This window comes from Rattus norvegicus, chromosome 20, assembly GCF_036323735.1.
Source record: "Rattus norvegicus strain BN/NHsdMcwi chromosome 20, GRCr8, whole genome shotgun sequence".
Taxonomy (NCBI): Eukaryota; Metazoa; Chordata; class Mammalia; order Rodentia; family Muridae; genus Rattus; species Rattus norvegicus.
Window position 1 is genome coordinate 18,089,494 of NC_086038.1, and position 13,670 is coordinate 18,103,163.

The 13,670-nt window shown below is 43.2% G+C and overlaps 1 protein-coding gene across 11 annotated transcripts in view; it reads right to left on the reverse strand.

Annotated features, from left to right (window-relative positions):
* The window catches only part of Fam13c (family with sequence similarity 13, member C), a 122,183-nt gene that overhangs the window by 24,788 nt on the left and 83,725 nt on the right, over positions 1–13,670 (reverse strand). The window lies entirely within an intron of this gene.

The window sequence follows — 13,670 nt, forward strand, 5'->3', positions numbered from 1 at the left end:
GAGTTCAAATCCCAGCAACCACATGGTGGCTCACAACCATCTGTAATGGGATCTGATGCCCTCTTCTGGTGTGTCTGAAGGCAGCTACAGTGTACTCATATACAATAAAATAAAATTTAAAAAAAAAAAAAAGATTGTAGTGTCAGTGGTAACGGCTTGTTTCTGTCGTGGATCATAACGTCAGTGGCTTGTTTCTGTCGCGTCTCCCTTCTGGAGAGACGAAAAGCTTTCAAAACACTGTCATGTTTGTTCGCGCAAAACCTGGATGGAAAATATTACAGAGCCACCGACAAAGGTGTTGGAAGACAATTCCAGAAGGAGTTGTCCCGGCCAGCACAGCACAAGGATCTCACTGGATGTTATCTGAGTGAGTCGGAGGGTACGCGGAGAGAAGCTAAGGGTGAATCAGAGTTTGGGTACCAGATACAGGCTGTGAGGAAAAAGGGGGTTAACAGAACTATCTGCCAGGTAGGAAGAGAGGAAGAAGAGGGAGGAGGAGTCAGTCTCCAACTCGAGGCCATTTCAGCATGCACAGTGCGCAGAGCGTGCCCGGCAGAAAGCACAAAGTTCACAGCACGGGAGTGATACTCCAGGCCAGGGAGAAGATGGCTGCATCGGTGGGCAAAGGTCAAGGCTGAGGGAGCTGAGTTCAACCGCTGGCACCCACATGGCTGGAGAAGGAAACCAAATCCAAATCAAAGTCATTCTCACATGTGTCCTGACATCATGCGTGCAAGCACACATACATACAAGTATATGTAATAAAACCCTAAAACAAAAAGGAAGAAAAGAGAAGAAAAAAGAAAGGAGGGAGAGATGGATGGATAGATAGATAGATAGATAGATAGATAGATAGATAGATAGATAGATGCATACATGTGTACGTATGTACACACATACATGCATGCATGCATACATACATGCATGCATGCATACATTCATAGGAGAAACCAAAGAGATTACACAGTAACTCCAATATACAGAGTTAGGAATGGCTGTTCTGCTTTCTAAAATATTACATAACTGTGCTTTGGACAAAATCAAAATGAAAGCAAAGCCTGCTGCAGGGTCCCCCCCACCCCACCCCACCCCCGCAGGCCAGCTCTGAGCCTGATTCTCGGTGTGACCTCCTCCCCGTCCCTCCTAATTTAGGTCCTTAGTGCCCATTAGGGCCAGTCCAGATTCCCCTGTGCTAAGGGGGAGATGAAAGGTAGGCATGCTCCCAGAGGATCCCTGAAACACTTGAGTCTAGTCTCGAGCTCACAGATCTACCACCCCCCTTTGCCTCTCAAATTCCGGGACTAAAAATGTGTGCCACTACACCCGGCCCAGATTTAAATCATTTGAGATGCAGATACACGGCTTTAATCCAGATCCTTGGAGGTGGGAAGACACACTTCTAATCTGGGGCACGCCTCCTGCTGACAGCCTTATCTAGGGGACATGGGAGAAGGAAGCTTGCTCTCTGGCTTCTGGCTCTCAATCTTGCTGGCAAGTTCACCCTTTCACTGCCGTTACAGTCTATTTCTTCAGGATTGTGGAGCACAGTGAAAACCAGCTGAGACATCCAGCCTTGTGGACTGAAAGAACTATTGAATTCGTAGACCTTCAATTTGTAGACAAGCCTTTGTTGGAATATAGATAACCTGTAAACTGTCTTAATAAATCTCGTTTATATATGTGTGTGTATGTATATATAAATATATGTGCATATACATATACATTTATGTTTATATATGAACATATATAAAATATAAATATACAATATACATCTATGCATATTATATAATACATGTACATTGTATAATATAATATGTAATTGTGTATATTATATACTGTGCATATATACATATACATATAAAATATGTATATACATATGTGTATATATGTGTATATATAAACATATACACACATGCATAAATGTATGATATACATATATAATATAGTATACATATATGTATATGTATGTGTAGATGCGTATATGTATACATATGTTTAGTGTATATGCGTATGTATATATGTATATAGAATTATATATTAAATTATAGCATTATAGTATTATGTATTAAATATGTCATATACTATATATTATATATGTATATATATATATATATATATAGAGAGAGAGAGAGAGAGAGAGAATGTACACTAATCTATAGGTTCTGTTCCTCTAGAGGATGACTACAACTGGTAATTTCTTGTCCAAACATACCATTTGAATTGAGAAGAAGTTTAATTAAATCAGTTGGCAAGTGTATTTGTGTATATACTTGTGTAGACAGATTCACCAGGCTCTCTGTTCAAAAGAGGCCAAGGCAGGACTCGAAGCCAGTGCTGCCATCTGGGAACAGAGTTTGCAGCCCCTTTCCAACCAACTGCAGCAGAGGGAGAAGCGTGTGGCCACCTAGAGCTTGGTGGCTTCTCCAGAATCCTAAGGACATGATCTTTGTTTCTTCCGAAGTAAGGGGCAGCTTGCCAGGGTCCACGGCATGATACGTTACGGGGAAGGGGATGGGAGCCAAGAGCCTGGTAACTGTATGCTGGGTGGGTAGGGGCGGATTCAGCCAGTTTGCTGGCTTCCTTCTGTTTCCTTGTATAAAACACACAGGGCTGTGAAAAGACACAAGAGGAGATCTGCTCTACGGACAAGCAACACAGTACTCCACTTACAAATGGAGTACTCAGGCAAGCACAAAAGACATTCTTATTTTTTTTTTTTTTTGGTTCTTTTTTTCCCGGAGCTGGGGACCGAACCCAGGGCCTTGCGCTTCCTAGGCAAGCGCTCTACCACTGAGCTAAATCCCCAACCCCGACATTCTTATTTATAACTTCCAAAAATCTCGGTAACATATGTATCATAAATCATAGAAAAAGAAAACCCACAGTAATATAAAATTTGAGGCTGTTTTTTTGGTTTTTTTTTTTAAGATTTATTATATATAAGTACACTGTTGCTGCCTTCAGACACACCAGAGGAGGGCATTGGATCCCATTACAGATGGTTGTGAGCCACCATGTGGTCACTGGGAATTGAACTCAGGACCTCTGGAAGAGCAGTCAGTGCTCTTAACCGCTGAGCCATCTCTCCAGCCTGCAGCTGGGGTTCTTGAAAGGCGAAATGGAAGATATCTTAACCTGTCAGAACCCGGTCCGGGAATGAAGTGGTGGGAGAATTCTAAGTGCTTGCGAGAACCCTCCAAAGGGCAAAACGGGAGTCTAGTGACCTCGGTTTCTTCAAATCGGAGACTAGTTCTTGGGACATATTTTTGTGCTCGTCCTAGGTGTAGCAGGTAGGAGTGAGTTCACTTCAGATCGCTCGTTACCATTGGCTGCTGTTAGTTAATTAAATGCTTAAACTATCCTTTATATGCCTCCATGGAAAGATATGGTTTTGCCACAGACCTCATGACTGTGTACAACTTGAACTCATGAGAACTTCACTCCCGTGACCTCTCTTAACCCTCGGAGTGTAAACTGTCTGAGGCTGTGAATAAAGTTGGCTGTTGCAAGAGACTTTAGTCCGCCTCATTGATGGGCTCCATTTTTCCAGGTCCCTCGGCCTTTAGAGAGGTCACATTAAGGGCAGGTCTTCCACTGGCTAAGGGGTATGAACCAAAATGAAGTTTTAATGGTGTATGTGTGTGTGTGTGTGTGTGTGTGTGTGTGTGTGTGTGTGTGTGTGTGTGTGATGTGTGCTGGCGTGTATGTACACACACATGTATACCATGTGAGGCCCGGAAGATAACTTTACTGAGTTGGTTCTCTCATCTCCTAAAATATGAGTACTGGGGGTCAAACTTACTCGGTCAAGCTTGGCAACTTTTCCCCCACTGGCCACAAAATGAAACTTTTAAAAACTCATTCTTTTTTTCACGGCTTGAATGAGAAAAATGAAACCTCCCTCACAAGGCTAAGCAAGGGTGACCTTAAATAAAGCCACATCCTCACACCCTCGCAGCATATCCGTGCCAATCATTTTTCGTATTATATGCGTTTATCTAGACGTGATTGCAGCGTAGTTTTTGAAATTTTCAGTCTAATCAAGAGAATTACGTGTAAGATGCTCATCTGATTGGCTACCCACACCTATTAAACTAATCAGCGTTAGACTAAATTCATCTTAAACTTCCCAGGGTTGGGCTGGGGATGAGTTCGGGGGCTGCACACTTGTACAAAGCAAGCGGGAGGCCAGGAACACAATCTTTAAAAATCTCTAAAAGGAAGACAAAGTTTGCCTGCTAATCCTTGGTGAGACACTAGGATAAGGCATATAAAGGTATGATCGGCGCTCCCCTTGAGAACTATCATTTTAGTAACAATCACAAAATGAGGAAGATAAGTAATATTCCAAGAACCTCCTAGGTGCACCTACAGGGTACACCATGAGGGCTGTCAGTCGATGTATGCCTCAACGTTTTGGACCTCTCCGTTAGTGCTTCTTTCCAGAGAGTATCAGCGGGCATTTGTGGAGTGACTCACAGTGTCCTGACACTTGCTCTGAGAGCTTTGCATCATGGTCATGTGAAGCTGCCTTTCTGTCCTGTCAGGAAGATGTAGAGCTAGGCTGACCCATTCTGGTGGCGGTGTGGGAGGGAAGAACAGTAGAGGACGCAAAGCTGAGAAATAATTACCTCCAGTATGTGGAGGCCAAGAGACCACTTCTGATCTGGCTGCAACCCCAGGCAGAAGCAGATGTTACACTACAGTGACTCAGTCAGATTTAAAAATGGATCTTCCTAATGCGGATTTTTCAAAAGCAGCTCAAACTTTCAATAAACCTCTGCAAGAGCTGGAGAGGGCTCGGCTGTGTAAACCAGAGGCTTGCAGACTCCTTGTTTGTACTCTGGGGTTTGCCATTGTGATGGGCCCGTAGGCAACTTTCAGATATATCCCAATGGCTACGGGAACCTTGGTGGTTTGGGGCGTGAAATGAGTCCAAAGCATGCCCGTGATCTTAGCAAGTTTCAAGCCTCAACATTCTGGCCCTGGTGGCCTCAGAGCAGACAGCATGAAGGGTGGTACGCACCCAAAGGGAAGGCTATGGAAACAAGCTCAAATGTCACGGTGGGCTTCATCTGTCAACTTGCCGTGAACCTAGAGTCACCTGTGAAGAGGAGATGAAAATGACCTATGGCTCCTCCACCTTTGAGTCATTTTCTTCATTGCTAATAGGTGGCGGAGGACTGCATCCACCATCCCTAGATGGGTATGGTGGGCCTCTGTAAGAGTAGCTGTGTGTGGGGGTTGGGGATTTAGCTCAGTGGTAGAGCGCTTGCCTAGAAAGCGCAAGGCCCTGGGTTCGGTCCCCAGCTCCAAAAAAAAAAAAAAAAAAAAAAAAAAAAAGAAAGAAAGAAAGAAAAAAGAAAAGAGTAGCTGTGTGTGATGCATGGAAATAAAGTCAGAGAAGTGTACCTGAGAGCTAGGCTCCTCCTCCACACGCCTCTGCTTCCTCCCCAGGTTCCTGCCCTGGCTTCCTCATTTTATCACAGCGCCAGAAAGCAAACTAGGACAGCAACCAAAAATATCTGGTGGGTTCTGTTGGGTTGTAAGGATGTAATTTTTTTTTAAAGATTTATCTATTTATTTCATGTATGTGAGTACACTGTCGCTGTCTTCAGATACACCAGAAGAGGGCATCAGATCTCATTACAGATGGCTGTGAGCCACCATGTGTTTGCTGGGATTTGAACTCAGGACCTCTGGAAGAGTCAGTGCTCTTAACCGCTGAGCCATCTCTCCAAACCAGGGTGTAATATTTAAGCTTCTGAAGGAGCTAACAGGTCCGCAAGAAGGCAGGAAAGAGCATGAGGTCAACCTAGAGTCATGGCGATGTAGTGGCTGCTGGGGAAGCAGACGGACCGGCTTGGATAAGAGGTCAATCAGGGTGGAGGATAGTATCACCAGGCCAAGGTGGCCATGAGCATCAGGGCAAATGCAAGGGATTCTGGGTTGCACTAGCAGCTTACATAACTATCTGGCAGTTAACAGTTATAGGAGTCATACTTCCTTTCGAAAAGGAAGCTATAGAAATGACCTCAGATGAGGACATGGCCATCTATGCGTTTTGAAATGCTTCCTTTGGTTAAAAAAGGTGTCAGTGTAATAGTACATACCCCCAACACTGCGGAGGTCATTCTCAAAGCACGGGAGAAAAATTAACTGGACTCATAGGCAGAGCGCACGCTACGTCTATTACAGCAAATGCAGTTTGAGCTCTGAGAGTGGCGATTAATAATAATAATAATAATAATAATAATAATAATAATAATAACCTGCTCTACAGATTATTGTCTTTGTAGATACCCTCCGCCTAAGGAAGCTAGAACCGTGTCAATCACATTGGAGACTGCAACAGAGATCTGCAAAACCATCTGCGAATGTTGTCCCCACCCCCTGAAAACATTAGACATTATGAGACAGTCGGTATCGAAAGCCATATGCAATCATCGTAAGCTGGAACTAATGGGATATACACTCTGAACTGGGCAAGACTGACCACCTGTTGAGAGGTGGGCTATGGAGATGATGTGGAGAGCACGGGAACTTGCCCCCAAGTCTGCATCCAATCTTCAGGAAGAGCATTGACGAAGAGACTCGACACCCGAAAGGTTGCCCTCTGACCTCCACTGGTTCATAAAGATATGTATGTGTATCCATATGCAAACACACAAATGCAAACCACACACACACACACACACACACAAATTAAAATAACCTAAATTAAAACTTAAAGATAATAACAGCTCGCATTTCTTGAACAAACACCAGGATTGACATGGGCCATGTTTCACAAATCTTATTCTGTGCAGTTTTACAACAAAACCAACAGTGCTTAGCGGCCTTGCTGCTATTTAGAGAAAAGAAAGCTGAGGTAGGGAAGATTAAATGGCCGATACAAAGTCACCAAGTTGGCTCATGAAAGCATGCGCGGGGTTATTATTTCAGAACAAAGCTGAGTGTTGAATATAACATATTTAGCCTTTGAAGAGGATTATGGTCCACATTTCATACCAAGGTCATTTAAAAATAAAACCAAATAACTGGGCCATGTTTTGTGATCAATGCAAACTCTCTTGATATATGTAGCAAAGGGCAAAGCTGAATTAATATCTTTTTGACAGACATGTCAGTCCCAATGCTTGCAAACAGATCCTATATTAATCTTTGTTTACAGTTCTAAAATGATAAGTGTTGGTTTGTAGTTTTTTTTAATATGTGTGGGTGTCTTACCTGCTATGCACTGCCTGCGTACCTAATGCCCAGGAAGTCTAGAGTCTATGGGATCCCCTAGAACTGGAACTACAGGCAGTCATGAGTCACCATGGAGGTGCCGGGAATCGAACCAGGGATCTGTGGAAGCGCAGCCAATGATCCATCTCTCCAGCCCCAGCTGGACCAAACAGCCTAAGGTCAAGGTCTCAAACTGTGGGAGGCACCATGAGGGCAGATGACTGGCAATGTGGACCAGTGTTGATGAAGCCAGAAGGACCTGCCCCATCTGCTCTCAGTATGTAACAAGCATGGAGTTATTAGCTCGACAGGCAACAGCCTTTGAGTTCTTCAGAACACAGGGATATAACGAGAAAGTTGATACAAAAGATTCACAGCAGGGGTAGCCTGGGAGATAATCATAAAGCCATTGTTATTTTGTTAAAATAAAAAGGAAAGCTTTATGCCCATAGCTTGAAAGGCGTTAAATTATTTTTTGAACTGATACAATTATGGATTCCCATGGTGGTACGAGATTTGATGAACAGGGGTCCCCCTGATCATTTTGCCCTGCCCCATGCCTGTGAATGAAAATATTTGATGACAACTAAACTATCTCTCCCCATATTCATGAATAATATTTTAATTCAATCCAGTACTAATCAAATGGCATACACCAGAAAGTCACAAGAACCAGAGAAACTAAAATGACTGTGGGGACAATGAGCTAAAACAGACAAATTAACCACAAATCTGGGGTGTAGAACTTCAGTGTAAGAACAGATTCAAGGGCTAGAGAGGTGGGTCAGTGGTTAGAGCACTGACTGCTCTTCCAGAGATCCTGAGTTCATACCCAGCAACCACACAGTGGCCCCCAACCATCTGTAACAGGATCCGATGCCCTCTTCTGGTGTGTCTGAAGACAGTGACAGTGCACACATATAAAATAAATAATAAATCATTTTTTTAAAAAAGCATAGATTCAAACAGTCATTTTCAAAACAAAGCAGTTATAGGAAGTGCACACAAGCTGCCAACTTCATTTCAAAATCTGAAAGATTTTAAATAAGAAGACTAAGTTAAGCTGCACTTAGTGGGAAAGAACTGGAGAAGTCCCCATCCCAAACCATCTTCTTTGTTCCCAATCACCGCCCACCCCTGCCTGTGACACCTTCAACAAGTTTCACTGACTTCTCCAGAGTTATTTTCTCCTCTTTAATCTAGGGGTTGTGATGAAACCAGCCTGACTTTACTACGATAAGACAGAAATATCCGTTCAACCATTGGAAGCAAGCCAAGAGATCAGGTATGTTTATGTCAGTGTTCTGCACCAAATGCTACATTGTACACTTCCAAGCCCAAGTGTTACTGGCACTGGGAGCTGGAGGCCTTGGGTCAGGGAGGGCACAGCTTCAGTGCATTATAGAAAATGATTAGCAGGAATCCCTGGCCTCCAGCCAGTAGTGCACACACCTACCCTAGTTGTGACTATTAAATCCATATCCAATATCACCAAATGCGCCCAACAGAAGGGACACAAAATGGAGCCCAGCTGAAGTCGACTGAGGGCAATTACTGTCGGGCTACTTTGCACATCAGTAGCCGTTTTGTGCTTCAAGCAGCAGGTGGTGTGTTCTGAGAAGATCAAAAAGTTCTAGCAAGGGCCTGGTGATGCGTTTCAGTGGTTAGGAGGCCTCGTGGTCCTTACAGAAGATCGGAGTTCAGTTCCCAGAACCCATGGGGCAGCCCACAACCTTGTGTAACTCCAGTTCCAGAGGATCCATGCACACATGGTACTCATACATACATATATATATACATACATACATACATACATACATACATACATACATACAGGCAAAATGTATGCATGTACTACTGGCTGGAGGCCAGGGAGATATAGCATTTGGTGTAGACCACTAACATAAAGAATATACTTATTTAGAACATAAAAATATACTTATTTTATATGTAACAATAATAGATAGAGGGTTCAAGAAGGGTTTGCAAACATATAGACACAAAACCCATGCCGTTGTACACAGCCCCATAAGTAACGAAGCATGTAAGAGGTATTTGGGGACTCTGTGAGCTTCCAAGGTTGAAATGATATACAACAAAACCTTTATAGCCTATCTGAGGCTAGCCCACAGGTAAATAAAGGATCCAGTTATATGAATGATGATATCCACTTATTGGTACACCTAGGATACTACCCTGTTCTCTATATCCAACTGTAAGCTATAGCTACAACAAGAACATATTTCATGATACTCTGACATGGTGCTGAGTTCAGGGAAGCTTGTCCAGCATCTAGCTTCATCCCTACCTTTTAACTTTGCACTCTGTGCAACCACGACCTCTAGAGATTCACTAGCATTTATTTCCAAGTAATCCGCAACTCTGGTCAAGTGTGGTGTCTTGAGGTAAGGATAAGAAGACAGCGCCCACTTTGACAGAGACTAAGACAAGATCTATCATTCTCAGGGAAACCTCTAAGAGAAAACAGATGGTCTACATCACTGTCTTACTCAAATCAAGATCTTAGAAGAAGAACTGTGCGCTCCTAAATGAAGGTTTGGAGCCGTGGGTGTTCAGCTACCTTTAAGGACAGTGCTGACCGTAACTTCCGTTCTAACAGTCATCCTTGGAGAAACAGAACGAGGGCTACACTCGGCCGTAAGAAATGCCAAACTGTCTCTGTGCAGACTGCAAAGTGGAAAGCCATCATAGAGACAACCCTCAGGCCACTTTCCACCCAGTGACACCAGCATAGGCATTCACTGAGACCAGAAGGAAAATATTCACTTGAGCCCTAAATGCAGATCCAACTACATTGAGTTTTGATACTACCAAATGGATTTCTGTCTTAGTCAGTCTGCGCTACTATGACAAACTGCCAGACGCTAAGGGGCTAGTAAAGATGGAAAGTTCCTTTCTCACAGTTCTGTAGGTAGGGAGTCAGAGTTCAAGGCACCGCCATGTCTAAAGCCATTGAGAGGGCCCTCTTCCGGGCTATGATTAACTGACTCTTATTCTACCCTAAAACAGTAGAAAGCCAGTCAGCTAGATTTCTAGACTCTTCTGACAGGAGTCGCCCCATTCATAAGGGCAGCAGGGTCAACCAGAAGGCGACACAAAGACCCACACACTATCACTTTCTATCTTACATGATGTGTTTGACAAGTTACAGGTAGGATGACCTATGCGAGATCATATTTGGGTCCGAGGACTCCTCAAGTATGTGAGAGACATTTTAGCCCCAAACCACAATTCTCCACAAGCAAAAACAGTTCATGGACCTCCCAATGCTCTCAAATTACCTATCACTTTGCTCCAAAGACCCCTGTATTCTTAAGATGTATCTACCCCCCAGTCCTTGTCCATAAGCCATCTCCCCTGCCTGTGACTTTGGTGCATGAGTACCTTTCCAATCTCAATGTTAATGTGTGAAGGTTGATATGACCTGGGTTGATTGACATGACCTAGTTGATTGATATGACCTAGATTGATTGATATGACCTAGTTGACTGGTCTGACCCTGGACTCTGAGTCTTAAGTGTCCTGTGGTCCGTTGATAACAACGGTAAAGCAAAGTCTGAAGCCTTGAAATCCTCTCTGCGAGAAATTATCCTCTTGACTCTCGGGTCCTGTTGCTCAGGGTGTTTATAAAATATGCAGACTCTGGGACTGGTACCCAAAACTGTTTAAGGTAAAGAGTGAAAGCCTCCATGTGGGTAAATCTTCCTGATGACGATGGGGGAGTGTAAGAAGTCTCTAGAATGTTGTTGACCAGACCGTGCCTACAGGGCACCGGGAGATCCAATCTTGTGGCAGGCACGGTTTGAAACTGGCTTCATAGTACAAGATGCCATGCCAGGCATCTTACCGAGTGAGTAGAAACTTCGAAACCCATGAATTGACTTAGAGACCAAGGTTTGAACCACCAGACAAGATGCTGCCCTTCTATCAGTTCACACCTGTACTTCGAGATTTTAAGTAACTCAAGTCATGTACTAATTAAGTCTAAATTGAATCCAAACCTTTTTATAGTGACGTCGACTTCTATTTGGGAATCTTACCATTAGTAGTCATCGCTGGCAAATCATATCCAGGAATTCCTATAAAAATCATTGGGTGGGTTTTATCCCTGCTTATACTAATTATTAAATCTACTGTTAACATGGCGATTACATTTTTAATATAATCTTCTATGGACTTGTGGTCATTTGGGATAATCTTTTTTTTTTTTTTAACTTCACCTGCTTCACTATTTTATTATGGTTTTGAGAAACCCTGTGACACAGGCAGGGAATTCCTTTACCAAGAGTTGGGAGGTATTATGTAGTGCCCACAGTCAGGTGCATACACACAGATGTATTACATTGTGCACACAGTCAGGTACACACAGACAGATGTATTATTACGTTGAACATATAGTCAGGCATACACACACAGATGTATTACATTGTGAGCATAGTCAGGCATACACACAGATGTATTACATTGTGAGCATATTCAGGCATACACACAGATGCATTATGTTGTGCACACACACAGATGTATTACATTGTGCACACACAGATGTATTATTACAGTGAGCACACAGTCAGGTATACACACACAGATGTATTACATTGTGCGCATAGTCAGGCATGCACACAGATGTATTGTGTTGTGCAAACAGTCAGTTGCACACACACATGTATTACATTATGCACACAGTCAGGCATACAAACACAGAGAAATGTATTATTACATTGAGTACACAGGTGCACACAGACAGATGCATTACCTTGTGCACATAGTCAGGCTTACACAGAGATGTACTATGTTGTGCACACAGTCAGGCATACACACAAATGTATTCTGCTATGCACACAGTCAGGCATACACACATTTGGGATAATCTTATACAGTCCTCTTTTTGACGGGGATTTAAGTGCATGTGCATGCACACACATGTACTCATGCACAGGTATTACACACACACACACACACACACACACAAACTCACAATTCCAAAATAGCAATGATGATGATGATGATGATGATGATGATGATAAAATAACCCCAGAAATCCATATACACTTCCTATCGATTAAAAACTGCTGATCGATCTGTGACCACGGAAGGTTTGGACATCCCACAGGGCCCACCCCTAGACAAAGGACTTCAGGCAACTGTTGAGGGTAAGAGAAGTAGGTCTTCCCCAGGGAGCAGCCCCCTGACTGGTTATCCAATACCCAGTAGTCGGCCCTGAAATAAGATACAAGCAAGACACGCGTGCATGCGTGAGTGTGTGAGAAAGTGACTGAGTGACTGAGTGGGTGAGTGAGTGAGAGAGTGAGTGAGTGAGTGAGAGAGTGGAGGAAGGTGAGAGAAAGAAAATAGCAAAAATGAGGAGGCCAGGAATTTAACGACGCGGTAGGAAGAGCTGGGAAATGGAAAAATATGGAAACAAATGCTGTGATTACATTCTGACTAGCAAAAGCCAAACTGCTGTTCCCAACTGTAACCAGCGTGAGTTAAAAAAACGCCCGGGCTTCCTGTGAAAGTGTGACTTGGGAGTGCCGTGAGACCAAACCTCATCCCATGGAACCATTTTACAAATTCAACTTGACAATTCCTCATGTGAAAGTGTGACTTGGGAGTGCCGTGAGACCAAACCTCATCCCATGGAACCATTTTACAAATTCAACTTGACAATTCCTCAGCTGGATGAAGAAACTCTTGGGGGCCCACGAAAACCCTTCCTTCTCTGTTTCTCCAGAGTCTATAACCTGGGCAGAGGTCTCAGTACTTTCAAGTTTTCTGCATTTAAAATTCAGTCTACGGGCTGGAGAGTTGGCGTGAGGGTTAAGGGCACTCGTTAGTGTTGCAAAGGACCCAGGTTCCTCTCCCAGTACCTACATGGAGGTTTGCCCCTTCCTCAAGCACAACACATGTGGTGCATAAAATAATAAAAATAAATCTAAAATTTTTTAAAAAATCCAGTATCCAACCCAAGAGCCCCGTCTCAAAGGAGCCTTTTGCCCGGTCCCTTCAACTTGTCACTCACTGAACGCAGAAGGTCTTGCTTGCCCAGTTCTGTGAACGACCCTAGATAAATTCACAATTTATTTACATCTCACGAGAGGGTTTTAAAGTTTGTTCAAAGCCCAATCTACCCATAATAAAAAAAAAGCATAAAATCATCTTGATATTCAAAAATTAAAAATCATTAAAACACACCCCCCAAAAGCATCTATCCCTAACATAATAACAAATACTAAACTCTCCAGGCTAGATACTTGGGCAGCTAATTCAAACACCAGACAGTTCAAAGGTTAATTTATAATTTTGCGTTAGACTTCTGTATGTGTTGCATATGCTATTTTTTAGAAGAGACAAAATCCAGGGTTGGCTAAAAGCATTCATGGGCTGCACCTAGGCTCCTCCCACATATGTAGCAGATGTGC